At 38.8% G+C, this 21,942-nt stretch overlaps 1 protein-coding gene across 1 annotated transcript in view; it reads right to left on the bottom strand.

Annotated features, from left to right (window-relative positions):
* The window catches only part of LOC134537243 (zwei Ig domain protein zig-8-like), a 474,593-nt gene that overhangs the window by 208,967 nt on the left and 243,684 nt on the right, over positions 1 to 21,942 (bottom strand). The gene's annotated exons all lie outside the window — the stretch shown is intronic.

Genomic DNA, 21,942 nt, shown 5'->3' with positions numbered 1-21,942 from the left:
TGTTGTAACGCTTTACTTAAAAAAAAAGTATCAGAAAAATTGTGGTTAACATGTAAGAGTCAAAGCAATTGGAGCATTCTTATACCTAGATTATTTGATTGTATATAAAGTAATTTTTAATTTTTATCAACTTTAATGACTGTCTCTTCTACTTTTAATTGGATTAAGTTAAAATGTTAGTGATTTTTTGGTTCGAACAACATTAAAACTCACACATTAATTTTACCCCTTTAAAAAATAATTAAATAATTCAGTATGTAAATTGTTTTAAATTTAAACTGCCAAACTTTCAGTGGTTACACATATTCAAATGACAGTAAGTCAACGTAAATTTTTACGGATGTGCAATTCGAATACACGGAAATGTCGTCTGGGCGTGCTAAAGTTGAAAAAAGTAGTTATTTTTTTCGCTTGGCGCCTTTCGTAGTCAACCAATTGCAAGAGAGAGCTTTGGCGATTGCCGATATTGTAGATAGCGTAGCAATATATTGTAGACATCTGAAGAAAAAAAAACAGAGTGCACTGAACGTAATTTCAGATAGAATACGCAGTGTTTGGCTGAAAATTTGTACCATTTAATGAACTCTTTTTTTTTATTGGGAATGAACTAAGGTTTGTAAGGCTTTGATAAACAATAGATTTTAATGAGATGTTTGCACGGGAATAATTTTACGCTAAGAAAACAGCTCGACAAAGAATCGTCAGGTAGCGAAGACACTATATATATATATATACACATACATACATATAAACGAACTTAATTTCCCCTTCAAATACTTTCAACCGTCTAGTCAAAATTGCACAGCTACAAATGTCTTTGCCGTTCGATTTCGGATTATTTCCTCTCGGGGGCGCGAACATCACCGCGCTCTCGATCTATCGATTCCTCCCGAGCTCGACGCGGCAATCAGCGCCTATCGACTCGCCCGAGCGGAAGAGCTCGACTTTCCTCGTCATTAGGCAGCGCCGACACTCCAACTTTCCTCTGCAGTCGAATCAAATACCAACATTTTAAAATTCATCTTTACAATTAACAGTAACAGGAAAATTTACATTTTTAAGAATTTTCAATGCTCGACTGTGCTTGATTAAAAAAAATATATATATTCGTTAACAGTAAATGTTCGGTCTTTAAAAATAATAACCAATATAAAACTCCTTCAAACCACTAACAGCTCATCTTAAAAAAAACTATTAAAACTCTGTATAACTATAAATATTATATTCGGAAATTAATACCGTTAATTAATTCGTAACAAACTAAACGATTTGAAATCAACCATTAAAACAATTCACTTCTACAAGTAATTATATTTTTACACGCCGAACTTAAAATAGCCTATAATGTGTTGCTTGGTGGCTACATAAGTTAGTTAATTAATGTTTCGTACAAATCACAACACGATCTTATAAACCGATACGTTTTAAGTTTAAATTAATTTTTATGATAACAAACTGGCGTAAAACTTAGGTATACGATGGGTTGAACTGTATTATTGTTTTTAAAAAAACTACACCTAAGCTAAATTAATTGTACGTATTTGATCATTTAATTATATGCATATATGCTCCGATGCAAGAAAAATTTTAATGTGCATGTTTGAGAGTTTGTTATTGTTTGTAACTAACCACATGTCCTGGAAGTTTTTTTTTTCATCGACTAGCTCTAAGAGTAATGATCGCTGGCTTTCGCGGCCATTGTCTGAAGCAGCTTGGCTTCTGGGTTGTAGCCGCGTCCAAGGCGAATACATCACCGATGTTTCGGTCGACATTGCATTCGCCATCATCATCATCAGGGCAGAGTTACGTACTGGTACAACCCATAAGCCAACCTACTTTAGCCCTAAGTGTTAGGATGCAGTTTCTAAGCATTGCAGCATTTCTTCTACTGTCGTGAATAACAATCACTGGTATCCTGCATTCAAACCAGGTCAGAAGGTGCACCTTAGTAATCCCCCCCCCCTTTTCGGGAAAGTGAAATAAGAGGACGGGTATTCCTTTCTTGTGTTTTATCTGTGTTGTGGGTGTATTTATTTATTTCTCGGAGGGAAATTCTTTCGAGATGAAATATTGAGATTTCAATATTTCTCTCACGCCCGAGAGTGTTAGTGGGGGGGGGGGGGAAGGAGGTATTCGTGATTGGGGGAGGGGGGGGGGGTGGGGTGTTTGCAGAAGCGCCGCGAGGGAAGTCGGAGCTGAGAATTCAACTTAATGCGAGTAGACGAAACCGAGATGAAAAAGTGAAAGGGCTATGACAGACGGACAGAGACGGATAGCGCGCCCTCTCGGAAGGAAGTTCGCAAAAACCTTTCAGAAGTTAATACGTACTCTGAAAATAATAATACTAAGAAGAAGAAGACTGCTGAGAAAAAAAAGTATCACGCAAAATGATACTTTTATTTTATTAAGCCAGAATGCGTAAAATGATGGATGCGGCTCACTGACTGAATGCCACGCCCGCAGAAAGGGTTAGTCACGCGAATCTATTCTCCAGACAAACAACCAAACACTAACTAAAATAACAACAAAATAATTTTAGCACGTCCGAACAATTTATAAGTTTAAGCGTCAGGGAAATTATTGTTGCGGGAATCATTAAGATGTTTTTTTTTTTCTGTGCGAACCCGAAAACCCAACTAGGAAGGCCATCATCGTACGATTATTAAACCTGGTTTCACCAAGTGCTGTCTGCTTCGTGCAGGAATATCCTCAATTTACGGAACGATCCATTACCGAATGCTTTAAAGTTCTCCGTCCTACTTTCAGCGATGACAAACAATTATGGAATGGACCTTTGTGGTGAGGTGAGGGGGCGAGGGGGGAATGTTTCGTTGCGACATCAAAGAAGAAGACGGCCGCCCGTTCACCTCTTCTCTTCCGCTGGAAGTCGATGGCGTGTGCTCGGCCTCGTTTGCAGACTGTACACTCCGTATTGCAGACTGTACACTCCGTATTGCAGACTGTACACTCCGTACTGCAGACTGTACACTCCGCAGGCGATGCGTCCGTGGCAGCCGGAAGCAATTACGATATCGTCTCCCGCCCTCGCTCGGGGCCTAGAAGCTTAGGAAAACATCATTTATGTGATTGGTTGTTCCTCTTCTGGGCGTAGCGCGCCACCGAATACGGGGCCCCGGTGTTTTGCCTCCCGTAAAAAGGGGGTTCCTGTTTAGTTTGCCCTCCCCCGCCGAATGGCAAACTCAACCCTTTCTTTTGTATTGCAAAAAATTAGAGCACCGACGTTCCTTATGATCGCCTAATGGAACTTTGTTGGTTTAAAACTTCCAGTGAGAATTTCAGTCACAGCATGAGATCACATTGAAAACGTCCCACGTTCTCGAAATATTTTCGAAGGGCGCTTGACCTGACGAGTAACGTCTTTCTCAAATTCTGCTACTTCTTGTTAGTCTGTTCATCTTGCACGCAGAATTCTACTCCCGGACCTCAGCCACAGCGAGCATTTGTAAATGGAACAGAAATATCCATGTAAAATAACAGATATTTTTGTAAATTTACATCAAAACAGCTGTATCAATAACAAAACAGTGTTCGCATTAATACTGGGTTGTGAGTCTTGCCCGGGCATTTGTGCTCTGTGTTGTCCCAGTACCTCCAATACAGTAGTTAATTTACTTGTAAACAGTTCCCTGTATTAATTGAACACATTAATAAGCTCAATCAAACAAAATTAAGTGTATTATTTGAATACTTGATTCGATTTTCAATACTTTTAATAAAGGTTATGCTTAACTGAAACATCAATTAAATTATAAAGGCATGCGCCTATTTGCGTAATATGTACTCAGTATTATCTCAAAATAACGTCTTTCATATATGCAAAGATAACCATAGCCATGTGTTCCACAAAGTTATAATATCTTTCTTGTAGTATTAGAAACTATTTCTTGGAAACTGGTTTCCAAAGGAATCTTTGACAGAAGTACAGACATGTTTTCTGTCCACTTCCGGTGTGAACACGTGCTTCTAGGCCTATTGTCGGCCCCTCTTCTTTCTCGGAACGACATCCCCCCCCCCTTTTTTTTCTTTCTCCAGAACGAAACTGTATTGCAATAGCGGCTGTAAGAGCATCGGGTGAGGTTTTCCGCGTGGAAAATTCACTAAAGATTCATTTATCGAAAACTGGTCTTGACACACCTCGAAACTTACGAAGGCTTCCCTTTTGCGGTAGAAGCCATAATTTGTCGCCGAGTCATGCATGGTCACAAGCTGGTACGCGCCGGTAAGTATCGACGAACAAGAGACAGAGAGAGATAGACAGAGAGAAAGAAAGAGCGACAGTGAGACAAAGAGAGAGAAACAGTGAAACGCATATTAGGAGTTTCATTATCTTCTCATCATTATTATTATTCTGTCCCATGTTGCAAAATAATTCCCAATAATAATGTTGGTAATCTACTAGACATTTAGGGATTACGAGCCTTTTTTAATACATTCTATTATCTTCTTATTATAAATTATACGAATACGAGCTAATCCTACTATAAACGCACACACAGGATTACAAACGCTATTATAAGCGTATTAAACTATATTAAAATTATACATCATATAATTTTTTTTTATTCTTCTAAGTTTCTTCCTTATCTCTATTTTCATAGCCGTCCCTCAGCCACAAAATCCTTCATCATGGCCAAAATTGTCGTTCTGTAGCAAGCTTGTTATCTATTCCACTTCGTACCTCAACGTACCCTATGAGCGACATTAACTTTGCGTTACTTGCCTCGCCAGAGGATAATAAAAGAATTATGCAGCCATGGTAAGCCATGTCACGGGAAAATCAAAATCGTGCTTCCGCTCACATATTTTCGAAGGGAAACTTCTTCAGGCGCGCTATGAAAAAATGATGAGAGTGAATTTTTACGATGCGCGTTCAGAATGCAACAAAAAAATTGACAGGATAAAAAAAAAGGTCACATAAAAACTTTTATATATGTGATTTTAAATCACAAACTTTATTGATGGATATTGAATACTGGTATTTTTAATTAAAAACATTTTATTGTGAATATTAGCTATATAAATTGTGTATGTATTCTTTTTCAAGTGTATTTTCAAGCGTATTTATGTAAGTGAGGTTATGTTCCCATATAATTTATTTGCATTAACTTTTTTAAATAATAACATTAATAAATTATAATAAACATTGGCATATTTATTGTTTTTCATTTTTATTAAAATTTATCTCGGTTATAAAACTAAATTAGATATTTAATTTTATACACGTGTTTATATTAATATTGAATGCTCAGTCTGTGAATTTATACTACGAACCATATTTATAATATCACTCCAGTCATTTTATTATTTTGTTTCTGTTTATAATTTGCATGCATGATAAAAAAATTAGTTTCTTTTCATTACGCCAATTAAGTATAACTTCTAACGCGCGTACTTTTTTTTTAAAGATCTGTCTGAAACGGCTCTTAACTCGCACCGTGGTGTGTTCGAGGCGGACAGACCAGTGCACCTGAAGTGTTCTCCGAACGTGCTGGCGGCTTCGAGTGCAGATCCGTATCGGCGCGGCGAACATAATGGTCTAATCTCCCCCACTACCCTCCCCTAACTCCTTCGTGCCGCGCGAAGACTCTCTCATGCCTGCGAATGGGCGGCAGTATATCTGAACCGCGCGCGCGGGGAGACGGTAAAAGTCAACCCCGGGGTTCGGCCAGGCTCGGCGGAGTCTGGCTCCTGAAGATGCATCGCGCAAGCGGGTGATTGGGCGCACACGCAGCATGCACACCCTCACCCCGTGGAAGCCCCTTAAGATGCCACTCCAGTGTTTCAGGGGCACTATGCAACCCGCGTTAACCTCATAAGATTCAATGCTTTTTTTTTCATTTTGCTTATAACTTATTAACTAATATAGATTTCGAAATGATGCTTGCTTGATATGTAAGACAACGATGCTCTTATCAAAGCCCCTTTCTTCAAAAACGTGCATAAATTATGGTTTTATACTAATCTTTACTAATATGCATAAGTGTATTGTCTAGGTTTGAACCATAATTTATGCACGTTTTTGAAGAAAGGGGCTTTGATAAGAGCATCGTTGTCTTACATATCAAGCAAGCATCATTTCTAAATCTATATTAGTTAATAAGTTATAAGCAAAATGAAAATAGCATTGAATCTTATGAGGTTAACGCGGGTTGCATAGTGCCCCTGAAACACTGGAGTGGCATCTTCGTCAGGGGTGTATGTGTCTCAGTGAGACGGGATGATAGGTGCGACGCTCGCTGGTGCTTCTAGCGCGGTGTCGCCTCTGGACTGGCGCGCAGTCTTCTCGTCGTCACAGGATAACTGTGACATTTGAGCGGTGACCGTAACATTATATGGCCGAGAAATGAAGATAAAAGTGTAATGCAAGTCCCTTAAGTGCTTTCAAGAATCTGTACGCCTAAAATTGACTCTGAAAACACGCCTTCGGGCTATTTTAACTGTTACAAAGATACAATTAAAAAACTTAATCCGAAATCAATAGTACTTTTCGGCCCTCAACAAACTCTTAAATGCTTTTCGTGAACAGACCGAACCCGGATATCTTGAGTAGTTTGGAAATCGCGTTGTTTTTTCCTGAAGCTCTGCGCACCGTGTGTGTGCCCGGGTGGGCAGGGGCCTTAAACCAACTTACTCTCAAGTGTCGCCGCAAACCCGTCAACCACAACGAAGCGCCAAGAGGTGCAAGGGGAATATTTCGGTGTAGTGTTACTCTGTATACTGCAATCCCACCCAGGCAGGGCAATGCAGATAACAAGCATATCACTGTATCACGCCATTTTAGTACACAGCCTTAACATGCTGTTTTTCTAACAATGCTGTCGCGCAGACAAAATACTAACACTGCAGGACTAACAGAATACGCACAGCATAAAACTGGTGGACCTAGAGATTTGAAATTTCGAAGAAATCTTCCTTGAGTGTCCTAGACGTTGGACTAAAGAGGGATTTTTATGAAATTATATACCTAAAGGGTTGAAAAGGGGTGGTAAAGTTTGTATCAAGAAACATTTTTTTGAGTTACAATAATGACATTTTGTAAACATACTCTTTTAAAAAGAAATAAATTAAAACAGGTTCATTACTTTTGAAAATTCGTCTCCTAAAGGAAGGGAAAGGAAGATCAAAATTACCGCTTTCGGTAGAAAATACCCATGGCAACAAATGTTGTATTGCTAATGTATTCTCCGTTTAAAATTTTGCGGGGGTGATAAAGATGAAAATTTACCGTTTTTCAAGTGATTAATTGCTACTGACTTGAAAATCGCCAGTGATGGTCCTCATATTACCTACATAGCCCTCAACTGAAGACATGTTTTCTTAAAATCAGCTCCCAATGGTGGTTTAGCCCGGGCAATGCGGGTACTTCAGCTAGTATTTAAATAATGCTAGTATTATTTATTTGAACCATAATGTAAAAACATTTATAATTTCACATTTCACCCTTTTTTTATAGTCTCGTTACCATCAAGATAGAACCTATTTGGGAACCTACTTGGATGTTACGTAGGCATATGTTATAAAGCCTTTACAAAGAGTCCAAGCTAATTGTTTATGGCCGCTTACAAATTCATGCAAGTAAATTCTAAGCAAAATCTTTGCAGGTTAATATAATGGAGAAATAAGGTATTTCGGTAAAACAATGTCCCAGTTATAAATTTTAACAGTATCAACTGAAAGTGTTGTAAAGTTTTGATTCAAGGTCACATTTAAAGAGTAACAAAAACAGTTTTCGTTAAGCGCATGCGCGAGTGCTGCTTTGTTGTTTTGTCGCTTGCAGCGCCACCTACGCAAAATGATAACTCCTGAGTGGAAAGAATTTTGTGTTCTGAAATTTGCTAACAGTGAACCTGTAATTTCAATTCCGCGTGCGTTCCTTTTTTTATACGGTGATTGAACGTCAAAGCCCCTGACCGTTGAATTGGTCGTAATGGTCGGCACGACGGAGCTGATATAACGCCATGTTTTTTTTCCTACGTTCCGCCGCTACTACCAAATGATTTTCCAGAGTTGAAACAATGAATTGAAGAGGCTATGGCTTCAATTATTCCAGACGTGTTAACCAATGTAGGCTGAACGTGTGCCTTATATAGTAAAGGTACACACGTTAAACGTTTGTAGAAAAAAAAACTATTAAGTTTAACTTTAATTTGGTTTATGAATTGTTGTAAATGGTCTAAATTTAACTGTTATAATATACCGTTGAAACTAGGATTCTCTTTCATGGATACCTGTAGGTACTTTGCAGGTTCTAGCCACGACTGTACAAGTCGGCCTTGTGTGTTCGGAGCCGAACGTGTGCGTGTGTGAATGTGTGACTGTGACGTCACCTCTAGGGAGCGACACACGCCAGGGAGCCACGCCCATTTGACTCGCAATTCGAAACTTCGTCAAAACAAAAGGAGAATGCAAATCAGGGTCTCGGCTCGCAAGGCTCCCGCTGAAAGCTACGGACTAGAGGATGGCAAGGGGAGGGGGGAAGGTGGAGAGGAGGAGAAAGAAGAAGGGGAGGGGGAATCAAGAAAGTTTCGAGAAGGAGGCCACAAACATTTGCCCGAGTGCCCCTGCTCCTGCCGCGGGCTATGCAACCACCCGCGCGCGGCTGTTCTGCGGGAAGCAGCACCGCGAGGGGGTTCCCACCGCAGGACCGACAACATCGGCCCGCTAACTTTCCCCGGCGTTCGACCTGGATTCCCCGCCGCTTTTGCGGCAACACTTATGATTAGACTTAACGGGGAGGGATGGTACCAGTTTTGAGTTTGTGAAATTTTCGCAATAAATCCTTCTTTAGATCGATCCGAGAAAAATTAACCTCCACTGAGGCGTATGAAACGTTTCTCTGAAACATTGCGGAAACTACGTGTGATTTCCGTCCAGAAATTTAGTTGATTAACAATTTGCGTACTTTTATCAAGTTTCTATATGTCAATAATAAGTTATTAAAAGGAAAATGAGTGGCTCATACCCCACGAGTGGACGTCTTCAAGATGGCGGACCCACTCGTAGAAGTATAAACCCTTATATAGTCCCTTTTGTGAACATAAACGGTTGTAACAAACGTAAAGGTTTTGCCAAATGAAACTTTGTGATACTAAAAATACTCGGGAATATATTTGGAAAAATGAAATAATCACAGAAAGAAGTAATAGCAAGCTTTTAAATACGTAATGAAAATGCATTACATTGTTAACAGCTTAGTCTCCACAGTACAGCAAGTAAATCCCGGTAGCGTTGTGGTAATGGCCGAGCATTAATTTTTGATGTAGTTCAAAACCTCATCACTGAAATTTTTTTGTCTTACTTTTTTTTTTTCAAATAACAGCTTTAATAAAATGTGTATTAATATATTTTGCTATTAAATACATAGCTAAGATAATTGGTTTTAATATTTCATATTTGGAAGATTTATTTTAACTTAAAATTAAATATGTTCACAAGTAATTTAAACAAACGTTCCCTATTTAACACATAGACGCTTATTAGGAAACGAAAGTCCATAAATTATAAATGAATAAATTAACACTTCATAGAAACCCATACCTGTCAGCCTAATTGAAAATGCAGTTAAGCTAATAGTAAAAAAAAAATAATTAAATTTTGGGCCCAAAACTACCATCGTTAAGAAGAGAAGATACAAGAGTTCTGTTTAAACGTGCAGAGAAAAGCTAATAGTAAAAAAAAATAATTAAATTTTGGGCCCAAAACTACCATCGTTAAGAAGAGAAGATACAAGAGTTCTGTTTAAACGTGCAGAGAATTCTTGGAAGATGCCGAGATATCCAAACAAGTTTAAATATTTTAAAACACTGAATACGTCAGATTGAGATTGAGTATGTATAACATAGACTACATATTAGATTTATAAAAGGCTTGGGATACGTAGTGCCTGACAGTTTTTTTTCTATCGATAGCGATGTAGCGATGGCTACTTCACGAGTGAAATTTTTTGGAAGAGTATCTCTATAACGGATAATTAATTACCCGTCATTATCTAGATAAAATCTAAATTGAGAATTTTTTTTACGTTTTCATAATCTTCTCGAATCTCCCATTTCAAATCACCATTACTGAATTGGATTTTATTACTTCACTGTCAGCGTAAATAAACTGCGATATAATAAATAAATATGTATATGTCCATATATATATATATATAAATTAATGTTTGTTTGTCCATTATGCGTTCCTAAACCATTCTTCCGGTTGCTACGAAACTTTGCACCCTTGACCTTAAAATCACGCATAAGGTCACTGCATACGTGATATTTCGAAAACTCTACCCCATTCCCCTTAAAATAGAACTTCAACACTACTTAATGAAATTTGGTTTACTTTGCATTCAAAATAAGGGTAAAATTACAATCTATAATTGATTTCTAAAACAAAAGGTGGGTCACTGGTTACTTAACATTTAAAAAAAAATCCCCTCATATCACTCCTAAAAGATTATTTTTTATTTTTTATGAAATTTAACACAATTAACTGTCTTCAACTGATTTCGAAAAAAACAAAGCAGAATGTCGATAAACCACGCCTTATCCTTTACCACACTTTCAGGCAGAAATTTGGTACTACTCGATGAGATTTTGCAAACTAATCCTTTAAGACAAGAAAAAATTAATGGTCTACATTTAATTTAAAATTCACCCCCATCAAATTATCTATACGAGATTTCGAAAAACTATCCCCGCTACCTTTCTCACCACTTAAAATACTGAACTGGTAAAACATGATATCATGCACAATTTTCATTCAAAAGAAGATTAAATTTTCAGTCAACATCTGATTTAATATAAAAAAACATTGAATACAATATATTTCTAAAAATTAACCCATCCCCCTTTCCCATCTCTTTAAGTAAAATTGTTTCTCATTTCTTGATTATTTTTTTCACATTTAATGTTAAAAGTAAAAATAATATTACTGTTAAACACATTCCTTTCCCTGGCTACATGAAGTTTAGAAGTAACTACCCCCATTACACTTTACCGCACCTTGAAGCAGTATTTAGGACCTCCTAGATAAATTTTTCACAGTTAAGGTTAAAATTGAGTCTATGTGCATCTGATTTTAACAAAACGTTAATTGAATACATGAGATTTTGAAACACTACTTTTCTCATCCTTTCACATTACCATTTGCTGCCTCTTAAATCAGAATTGGGGCAACTATTAATGAAATTTTGCACTCTTGACGTTAAAATAAGTAAGACACTTACTGTCTACATCCGATTTCGATTGCCATGTGTTCAGGCCGGGAAATACCGGGTGCTTCAGCTAGTCTCATGTAAATAAGTTCTGGACAAATTAGTTGGTTTAATGGCCACTAGAACAGACTTCCCAGCCCTTTGCACACTCGGACCAAAGTTACCAATTGTGTTGGCTGCTGCCTTGTGTATTTTCTCAAATATTTGGTGGTTGAAGGTTTCTCTTTGGCTCGGAGTCCTCTAGATAAACTGCCGTATAATCAAATGTAGGGTTCAGTTCATGCTGATTCAGTTACCTATTACAATCATTGGCTGGTGACTTGTGAGACGTCTTTGTTTAGGTGTGTTTCATTGGCACAGAATGAATTATGCTACAGCGAAAAAAAAAAAATTCGCAGTGGTTGTAGAACATAATCTAGACGATCAACAAAAACGATAATTTTGTTCTTCCCTCAACTTTAAAGACGTATACCAGCCCTGAGAAGCACTTTAGATCACAAGTCATATAGACGTTTTTCAAATTAAGTTTTAGTGATGAACCTGCAGCTAAATTTTGTCAGTTGAATTCAGACCCACTCTGTATAGCCGTAGAACGAGAAATTTCTCGCTTGCGTCGTGAGACCGGAGCGATATTTCTACGGAGCTTTAAATCACGGACGCGCCATGCCGTAATTAGTTGTTGATTTTTTTTTTCCCTCTCTCGCGACAAGCGTTCCGCGTGTCAGGGCTGCCAACCTGGCGCGCTCATTGATTTCCGTCTCCACGCCCCGCGGGTTACCAACCCCCCCTTTTCACCTCCTCGCTGACCATTTTGTCCACCCGCTCCGACGCCGGGGAAGACAAATGACTGGCGTTGCGGTCGGGAGGATGACAACTTTCTGATAAATTAAATCCTCCTACGTTGTGGGACGGCGGGAGACGTGGAACCGCGCGAACAAGGAAGTGGCTCGCTGTAGGGGAACTAAAACCTGTAGGGACCTGTCCAGTCAGGAACATATGTGTGTTAGCGGCGCTCGCTGGTGCTTCTACACGGAAAATTTTTTTTTGTGTACTTTTACAAAAGATTCCTTTGGAAACCACTTGCTGATAAATATATTGTTGTTAACTTTGTACAACACATGGCTATGGTATTTTTTTTTTGCTTATACCTATGGACTGTAGACTGTCACAGGGGTTTCCCCCCCTTTTCTTTCGTAACCCAGCGCTCTTAGCCATTAGGCCCTACCGCCCTGGGGCCCCCATGGGCATGGATGCGGATACGCCGCATACGCAACCGGGAAGAGCGTTAGAGTTTTTGGCTATGCAAAGAGACTGAGGCTACCCATCCCAGCTTATGCACCACCTCCGGCCCCCTACTCCACTCAGCTCACCAGCAAGTTGGATGCTCCCTTAGCCCTCTGGAGTATCACTTCTGGCGCCTACCCCAGTCTCCCGCCTCACGCTGGGACTCCTCAATCACCCAGCGAACCCGCGGTCCGGTGGAGGACTACCCAACCTCTCCCAGCTGTCCAGGCTGGTAACCGGAGCTGTCCTCGTCGCTCACTACGTCAGCAAGTCAAAGGGCTAGTCCCTAGGGACTGGAAAAATTCGCAGTTTCGATGACCTTCAGGATAGACTACACAGTCCTCAGTATACTCGGGGAAAATAACGCCTGTTCATTGGCTGCTGACTTGTGAGTCGTCTCAACTAGTTTGCTTGTGTTTCCCATCGGGCCAGAGTCGTCCGGATGAACAGTGAACCAATAACAAAAGCAGCTTAAAGGTATATATATATTTGGATTCTAGCGTATCGCGAAATGAATCCGCGAATTTTTCCGGTCTCTACTTATACCAAATACGTTTTTCGATATAATTCTGAGTATTTCTTACGAAAATTACGTATAATTTTATATTTTAATTAATTTTAAATCATAATTTTTTTAAACTATGAAAAGGATGTTCAAATATCAACCATTTTGACTTTATGTAGTTTTATCATGCATATTATTGCGTCATTATCAGGCAGAAAATTAATTTTTTTTTTTTGCGGGAGGAGGGGGTTATTGTTTTATGCCGTTAGTGTGCTACTCCCACTTCAGCATATAGCATAATTAAATATGTGATTTTTGTAGGTGTGAAAATTAAACAAAATAAACAAAACACTCTTGCAGAGACTTTGAGAAATATAAGAAATAATGTGATTGGCCATTGTATTACTTGAGTTATACTTCTTTAGGAGCGTTATGAAATAATGATGAGAGTAATTTTTTACGATACGCGTGCACCATGTGACGAAATTTTAACAGGATGGAAAAAAAAGGCTACATACAAATAAAGCCTACATATATCCAAATAAAATTATATGTATGTTATTAAATCTTATACCTTAGTAATTTATATTGAATTCTGGTCATTATAATTTAAAAAATATTTATTTATTGTTTTAGTGATTGAAATTGTGTCTTAATTGTATTTTCAAGTGTACTTATAAAAGTGAGTTTATGTTCCCGTACGAATAAATTATTACATTTTTTTTATTAAATAATTTATTTTGAATACAACTTTAGGATATTCATTGATTTTCATTATTAATTATAATTTATCGAGATTATTTAACTAAAAATAATAATTATTTTATACATTAGTTTATATAAATATAGGACATTAAGTAATTAGTTATTTCTTTTTTAATTTGATTGAATTTATACGTTAGAAACTATTTTTATAACATCACTCCAGTTTTTTAATTTTTTTAATTTCTCTTAATTGTTTTCATGCAAAATTAAAATTAGTTTTGTATCGTGCCACGTAATTATAACTTCCAAAGCGCGTGCGTAAGTCCACGCGCCCATTTTTTAAAAATGCAATTCCAAATATTCTCGTGAATATTTCGGGGGGTGTATGAAAAGGGAGAAGCAAAGGATAAGAGGAAGGGGAAGGGGGGGGGGGGTGGTCTTGTGTGGACGCCACGGTCCACCCCCCCCCCCCCTTTCGTGGTCTCAGGGGGAAGCCTTCATTTCACAGACGAGCGAGCCACACCCGAAGTTCCCCGAAGTTCATGCTCGCTTTTTTTTTTCTTCCCCCGTACCATAACAGGTGTATTTATTTGGGGGAAACCGTTTACATGATTTCACAGTATCTTTAATGCAGCTATCCTAACCAAATCAACCGTCCGCAATGTTTTTTTAAAGTATTTATAATGTAGCTAACCTAACCTAATTGACCATTAGTTATGATGAGTTGTATATTTATTTACAATGAACAAAAAAAAAAAAAAACGAAGATGCACGATCGGGCGTTTGGCTCTCTCGTCTGTGAAAAGAAGACTTCCCGGACTCAGGGCTTGTCGGCTGGAGAAGGGGGGAGGTGGGAGAGGGGGCAGCAGGCTTCAAACTCGCGTGGGCGCGCGATCGGGCGTCGCCCTCTCCCATTGGCCGCCGCGACCCGTCCAGCTGGCCTGGCAAAATTAGCTCCGGCCGGATCGCTGGAATCCGAGGAAACTGCCGCGGACTCCTTTGACGACAAACGGAGCTCCCGGGAGCGAACCGCGCTCGATCTGGTTCCGCCATTTCCACACGTGAACCCGAGGCCGGCCACCGGCGCTGTTAGTCACTGACTTCCAGTCCTTAAAGGGGGAGTATCATCAACTAATATTTAGGGACACCTGTATTTCGCGAATATTTTTTTCGGGTCAAGGTATGTCACAAAATACTGTAGCTTTTCTCCTGTGGTTTATTGGCTGAGGTCGGCGAGAGGTGTCGTCCCGCTCTTGACGGGGCCAATGAGAATGTGGTCACCGTACTGCTGCACCCTCACAATTTGCCATGATTCTTAGAAAAAAAAACTACAGTGTTTTGTGAAATACCTTGACATGAAATGAAATCGCGAAATACAGGTGTCCCTTCTAATATTACTCTTATATTGCGTGCTTTTTTAACAAATTATTTTAAAACAGTTACCCACCCCATCTGCGTGTGGACATCTACTATGTCACGTCATTCAGATTTAATAAGTAAGTATTTTCAGGTATCATGTTCTCGTAAGTGTATGTGTAAGGTATCTTAACTTTGTACAACACATGATAATACTGAGCATTTCTTACGAAAATGGGCACGTAATTTTATACGTATTTTAATTGATGTTTCATCCAAGCCTAAAATATTTAAACCATGGCAAATATAATCGAATAAAATGGACTTGATTTTGTTTTGTCGTGCTTATTAATTCAAGGAACGGTTTGAAAATAAATTTATCTATTAAAAGTACTGGAACAACAGAAAACATAAATTCCCGGGTAAGAATCCGAACCCAGTATTACTGAGAACACTATTTTGTAGTGATACAGTTGTTTTAATGTAAATGCGGGAATCATCAAATATCTGTAACTTTTCATTAGTATTTCTGTTCCATTTACGAAAAAGAAATACATTTGCAGTGTAGATTACAACTCCAGGACCAACTAGAGAGATGAGAATGGCGTATGCGTTAAAGAAACAAGCTGATTTGCGAGTGCTCTTAGAATGAATTCTTTCCGCCGTTACCTACTTCGTCGCAAATCAGCGCGAGGAGACAGCTTCTCTCTTCGGACAACTAATGAAATGTTTCACGACCGGCGGTCTGGAATTCCAGGATGAATTTTCTTTTGTGCCCTTTCCGCCAGTTTTATTTTCTTTCCTCCCTGAGAGTGAGAGAGAGAGACGGAGAGAGAGCGTTAGAGAGAAGATGGTTTTCCCATCACGGCAGATTCCTCTCCAATCACATTTCGTATTCTCTTCGCAGATCCGTAGAACGCACGTCTCGTCCGAGGCCTTTCATCCTCCTCCCTCTACACCCCTCTTCCACCCACGAGGGGGTGCAAGGCTTTGTCGACCCTTGCGGCTCGCAATTAAAGAGGACCGCCCAGTCACGCTACGGTGGGGAAAGCTGCGTTCACACGTCCCCGCTCGGTCGCTGCCTCGCGTGAAGTCAGCCAGGAGGCGCGCTCAGCCTTTTGCCATGTTAGTGACTGAATAACAAATGGGAACGACACACGGGCAGCCTTCTTTTCACAGACGAGAGAGAGCCAAAACCCGAAGTTCCCCGAATTTCATGTTTTTTTTTTTTTTTTTCCGTATCTTCAATGCAGCTATCCTAACCAAATCAACCGCCCAAAATGTTTTAAAGTATTTATAATGTAGCCAACCTAACCTCATTGACCATTAGTATCCTTTTATCAACACCGCCATATTTATTTACAATGAACAAAAAAAAAACCGAAGATGCACGATCGGGAGTTTGGCTCTCTCGTCTGTGAAAAGAAGGCTGTCCACGGCACACAGACAACCTTCCCTCTCACCTATTCCACAACTGCTCCATACCCTGTGGATATCAAAATAATTGTTTTTGAAGTATAACTTCTTAAAGAGCCGGCGAAGACATTTTTTCTTTTTGTAAATTTGTACATTTATGTGAAAAAAACCGTATCACTAAAAAAAAAGTATTAGGAGTAATACTGATTTCGGATTACTACCTGGGTATTTATGCTTTGTTTTGTCTCAGTACCTCCAATATTTACAAAAAAATATTTGTAACCCGTTCCCTGAATAGCTTTCCATTATAACTGCAGACATTGTGCATTCATAATGAAACAAAATAAATTCTAATTGTAGAATATTCGTTGATACTTTTCATTGTTTAATAAAAATTCTTGAATGGAACATACAATAAAATATAAGATATGTGCCAATTTCCGTAAGAAATACTCAGTGTTACCTAAAAAAAACCATTTCAAATATGCAAAAATAAGCCTTGCCATGTGTTGTACAAATTTACGATATCTTTCTTGTAGTGTAAAAAAAAACTGTTTCTGGGCAAACCTGTTTCCAAGGGAATATATTGTAAAAATACTGAAAATTTTATTCCGTGTAGCGTAAAAATAAGCGTAACTCTGAGAACGTTACGGGAATAACAACATTCAGAAAGAGAGAGAGAGAGAGAGAGAGATAGAGAGAGAGCAAGAGAGAGAGAGAGAGATAGAGAGAGCAAGAGAGAGAGAGAGAGAGAGAGAGAGGGTGACTACATCGCTTGTTGCCTGCACGTCAGCTACACTTGCACCTCCTGGCGAGATCTCGTGGAAGCGCAGACGTCAGTTGCACGTTTCATCCGGCGCAGCTCGCCGGAGTGATGACGTCATCATGCGTAACGCGAGTGTGATGCTCAGGGGGAGACGGGAAGTTAAAACTACCTATGACGGTGAACGATAAAGGGGGATGGGGGAGGGAGGTAGCTCCGAAGGTGAACAATCGATGTCATGCTTACTTTATAGCACAACTGGCACACTTGCACTGTAAAATTTTTTTTGACGCGACAACGTCTAATAAATCGATGAACGCCGGCTGCACGCACGAAAAAGTGTCCCGTTACGCACATTGTTCCGTTACGCACATTGTTCCGTTACGCTGTGTCCCGTTACGCTCATTGTACGCTTGCGGCGCATCTATCTCTCTTCCACTCGACTGTTTATAAAGTGAAGTGAAAAGTTAATGTGGTTTTCATTGCTTATTACAACAACAATTTCGGCAATAAAGGTTAATTGTTCTTGCATTTTAAAAATCTGATTAATAGATTACTAGTATAATTTCAAGTATTTATTCTTTTATTATTAAAATAAAAAAGATTCAATTTTATTCATAAAGTATGCAATCATTTCATCAATGCTTTGTTATGACGTTGTCACGTTAAACTATCGTCCGTAAACCGACTTTACAGACAACCAATTTTTTTTCTACAAGGAAGATCCTCGGAGACTCAGTTTTCCAACGACATCACTCGTAAAACCGCAAGGCAGAACTTTTGTAAAAACGCAAATAATACAAAGCTCTACATTGCAATGTTACAAGTTATATCTTTGATAACTGAGTTTCCAAAGACCATACTTGAAAAAATACAAAAAAAAAATATATATATATATAATTACAGTTCGCGCACTCGCATTCGAGGTCTGTTCTGTGAAGTTTTACGTCTGAAGAGCTTGGCGGCCACACATCCATGTTTTTGCTATAAACAAGTTTAACGATAATTGCTTGTTTTAGTGTTGTTTACGCAATCGTTTAACTAAGTTCAATTCGAGATGGCACTTTTTTTTATTTTCCGTTTCCAACTAGCGAGTTGTTTTCAAGCTACGGAAACAAGCTTCTAGCATTAGCCTTTACATGGCTGGTCGAGAAAACTCTCACAACATTTCACATCATCTATAGTGCAATTAAATTGTTAGTGAATTATTCACGCATAAATTGTATATTGCATGCACCCCACATTTTTTTGTTTCAAATCTTACAAGTTAATTCATAGGTGTTAAAAAAAATCAAAAATCACCAATATTTCTGACTATCTGGGTGGGGTTAGGATTCTGCATGGGGTTATAAATCTTTACGGGGCTATGATATAATTTTTTATGCATTTGGTCTGTTTTAATTTATTTTAAAATTATTATTTTGTTTTAAATTATTGTTTATGCTTTTTAGTTTTGTTTGTGTAAAATTTTGCAATTAATTACATTTAATGTTTTGTACAGAATAAGTAACTGATTTTATTTCTAGCCCCATTCACATTTTATTGAAAATTTGTATCACCAACATAAAGAGGAAGAACTATATTTCTGCCAACAACAAAACGAATAATTTCACGTGCCCACATTATTTTAAGTATGTCAGAAACATTCTTACGGATTATGCGCTGCCCTTTCTGACTTCTGGACCTTGGTTATTACAAAACCTTAAATTTCAGAAACTTGACTTGATAACTTTTTGAACAATTACAATTGTTGTAGGTTAATTACTTTCATTTCATGTTAAAATAAAGTCAGCAAAATTTCTCGAGGGTGGACCGACCCTCAGATGGTCTCTTGAGCACATCACGCGAAAAACAAGAAAAGGAAAAGAAAAAAAACAAGATCCCAAGGAAACAACTGTTTTCGCTGCCCGCGCTGCGCTTCGTGAATTCTTAAAGAGCAATTCAAGTTCCGGGCGAGGAGGAAAGTCTGGTCCACTCTTTGTCCGCTCGTGTGGGCAGCGCGAAGGTCTTAATTGAATAATGGCGTTAAAAGATTTGGTTCCCTGCATTCCTCCCGCCCCCCTCTTCAACTACTGGCGAAGAAATGTTCTTGCGATGCGGAATTCGTTGCCGTCTGTGTTTTCTTGCGTTGAAGTAAATAGGAAAGTAAAAAAAGAAAAAAAGAAAAATAAGAGCTCTATAACCATCATTATTCTACGTAAACCGAGTTGCAGAGTTATATACAAAAAAAGACACATTTCCACAGTAATTCACTGGAATATTCATGACTGCTCTGTTTTATTACGAAAGAATCCATCTACCGTTTTAAAGAGAGACTTTAAAAACAAGAAATATTTTAGCTAATTTAAATTTTTACTCAGCATTATACAACAAGCCCGTTCGTTCCTGACATACTGCTCCATAGAAAACATTTTACTGTACTTTTATAAATAATTTATTTGGCAACCAGTTGCCAGGAAATAGTTTGTCACACTGCAAGAAATAAATTTTAAATTTGTACAATACATAGCTATAGTTATATTTGTGTATATTAAATAAATTTTTGGAAATAATAAAAACTATTTCTTTAAAAAAAAACACAACAAAACATTTTGTTTGATTTTTTAAGCCATGGAAAATTTAACAAATTGACTTTATTTTTTTGATTATGCTTATTAATATGGAAAACCATGCAACACAAAGAATACATTCCTGGGAAAGATTCCGAACTCAGTATTACTGCGAACCTTTTTCTAGCGATACAGTTGTTTTTTATGTAAATTATCAAATTTACAAACATCTGTAATTTAACGTTAATATTTCATCTATTGACAATAAACACAGAGTAGGAAATCTAATGTGTTCGCTGGTGCGTCGCTGTATTGTCCCGATTATCTGTTTTGTTTTATGGTTGGGTTCCTCTGCTTGGTGCGGTTTGGTCCAGGACTGTTATTTGCCTGTCCCATTTTTACACCCAATTATTGTGTTCGTAAGTGTAGGATATTTTCCAGACTAATTCCTTCCAATGAAATCTATTTGCTGTCTATGCGTTTAACATTCTTCATCGGCTGATCTAGGCTCGTTTCCTGCGGGGAGTTGCTTGGCTTCTGGGTCGTAACCGCGACGAAGGCAGACATATCAGCGACGTTCTGATTCTGTTTGGTTGTAATCGTTCGACACCAGCTGATTAATTCTGTGTCCTGCGAATTTTTTATCTTCATATTATTTATTTATTTATTTTCGGAATGTTTCCATGACAAACAGTGCTAAACTGCAAATGGCGTATGTCCAAAAAAAAACTGCATTAAATCTGGTTTACAAATAAATCTTTTGTAAACGTGATTTTTTTTTTTCCTTTACGGTCACGAAACACGAAACGGAATGAAATCTGCGAGAGGTGCCGGAAAAGAAAAAGGTTAAACAATCACGGCGGGGAAAATTAAAAATTCGTTTCACGAGATATTACGGCGGCAAACACCAGCCCAGGTAGGGGAATGGTAACCAGGGGAGAGAGAGAGAGATAGGCGACAGCAGAACAGCCCTGACGGATAAAGAAGGGGCGAGGCGCGAGGTAAAAACCTCCGCGGGAAGAGGGGCCGTCTCCGCGCGAGTAATTAGCAGAGGCAGGCGTAATCTACGAAAGTGGAGGAGGAAGCCGAGAACTCTAGGACTAAGGGCGCGACCCAAACTTTGACCCGCTTTCAGCACGAGAGCTTGTGGCACCAAGACATTTTATTTCATTTTTTAATCTCCTCACTATTTCCCAGGTTGTGTTTGAAGTTACACTTCATTAGACGCGTTATGAAAAAAAAAAATGGTTGTCTGTAAAGTCGGTTTACGGACGATAGTTTAACGTCACAACGTCATAACAAAACATTGATGAAATGATTGCATACTTTTATGAATAAAATTGACTCATTCTTATTGAATTTTCACTATTTATCATGGATACAAAGAAGGAGTGAAATGAAATCTACAATTTAATTGATAAATTTACTTTTATTTGCACTCATTAATTCAAATATATTTATGACTTTAACGAAGAGATTATTTTAACTATAACTTTTATACATGTTTGCTATTTAACTTCTTCCAATCTGTGTTATTCTGTTAAGGATAGGACGATGATGGGAAAAGTAGGAAACGAATGGGAGTGTTTCGAGTTTAATGTGCCTCGAAAAAGTCAAATCGATGGTTGTTCCAATCGAGTGGAAGAGAGATAGATGCGGCGCAAGCGTACAATGAGCGTAACGGGACACATCGTAACGGGATAATGTGCGTTACGGGACACTTTTTCGTGCGTGCAGCCGGCGTTCATCGATTTATTAGACGTTGTCACGTCAAAAGAAAGGCTATATATACACAAATACAATATTATACTTGAGTGACAGAAACTGTGGGATTGAGGGACATCCTGGGTAGAATCTGGGAAGTTGTGTTGGAGGACGAGCCCAGGCGGCAAGGCCGTGGCTGGGAGGTTGTCTCCTCGGGAGTGGACACGTGCTGGCGGCGAGTGAACCACACACGCACACCTTGTGCGTATCGGCCGACTTTAGGCGGGAAGGGAAAAGGGGAGGGAGATGAGAGAAGTGTTTCAAGTGGCTGTGGTCTCGCCACGAAGTGTGCGGTGTGTGGTCCCTTTTCACCGACCATAACTCCTTCCCCCTCCCCCTACCCCCTCACGAACACTCGGCGTCACGGCAGTGGACT

This window comes from Bacillus rossius, chromosome 12 (assembly GCF_032445375.1).
Source record: "Bacillus rossius redtenbacheri isolate Brsri chromosome 12, Brsri_v3, whole genome shotgun sequence".
Taxonomy (NCBI): domain Eukaryota; kingdom Metazoa; phylum Arthropoda; class Insecta; order Phasmatodea; family Bacillidae; genus Bacillus; species Bacillus rossius.
The sequence above is the reverse complement of the archived record's forward strand: the minus strand, read 5'-3'. Positions and strand labels throughout refer to the sequence as shown.